Consider the following 824-nt stretch of genomic DNA (forward strand, 5'->3'; position numbering starts at 1 on the left):
GAGTTCCTGGAACTGGCTACTCCACCTTTTTGGCTTGTGGCAGAGGTTTTCCTTGCCCTCTTTTAAGTTAATACATACATTTCTATTAAATGCCCTCATTTTAAATTCTAAGATTCTCCAGCCTTTCAGTTTCCTGTAGCTCCCTCTATTGGTGAAGCCAAACCAAGTGCTTGTTAAATCTGAAACCTCCAGGGGGCTGCAGAGCTAGAATCAATACCTCTACCCAAGCAACAACAAAGGGATATGCAGAATCTCATAGCCCCAGGAAACCAGAAAACCCACAGTTTACAAACTGGGGCTTTTCCAAGTCTCTTTTCTGTTGCTGAGATAGGACACCATGATGAAAAGCAACTTGGGGTGGGGGTGGGGTGTTACTTCATCTTACAATTTCAGATTGTAGTCCATTGTTACGAAGAAGTCAAGGCTCCAAGCATCTGGTCACATCACACCTGCAGCCAAGAACAGAGAGAAAAGAATGTACAGTGCTCACTTGTCTGCACGCTTGTGCTCAGTTCGATTTCTGCACTCATACACTTCAGTACTCTCTGCTTAGGGAATAGTGCTTCCCGCAGTGGGCTGATGGTTCCCATACCAACTAGCTTGACACAATATTATGTACATGTCTTTAATCCCAGAACTCATGGGTAGAGCCATGCCGATCTCTGTGAATTTGAGGCCAGCCTGATCTATATGTTGAGTCCCAGGACTTCCAAGGCTACACAGTAGAATAGTCTCAAAATAAACACAGGCAGTCCTCTATAAACACACCTACTGTACAACCCAATATAGACACTCCCTCACTAAGACTGTCTTTCTAAGTGACT

The sequence above is a fragment of the Mastomys coucha genome, unplaced genomic scaffold (genome assembly GCF_008632895.1).
Source record: "Mastomys coucha isolate ucsf_1 unplaced genomic scaffold, UCSF_Mcou_1 pScaffold6, whole genome shotgun sequence".
Lineage (NCBI taxonomy): Eukaryota > Metazoa > Chordata > Mammalia > Rodentia > Muridae > Mastomys > Mastomys coucha.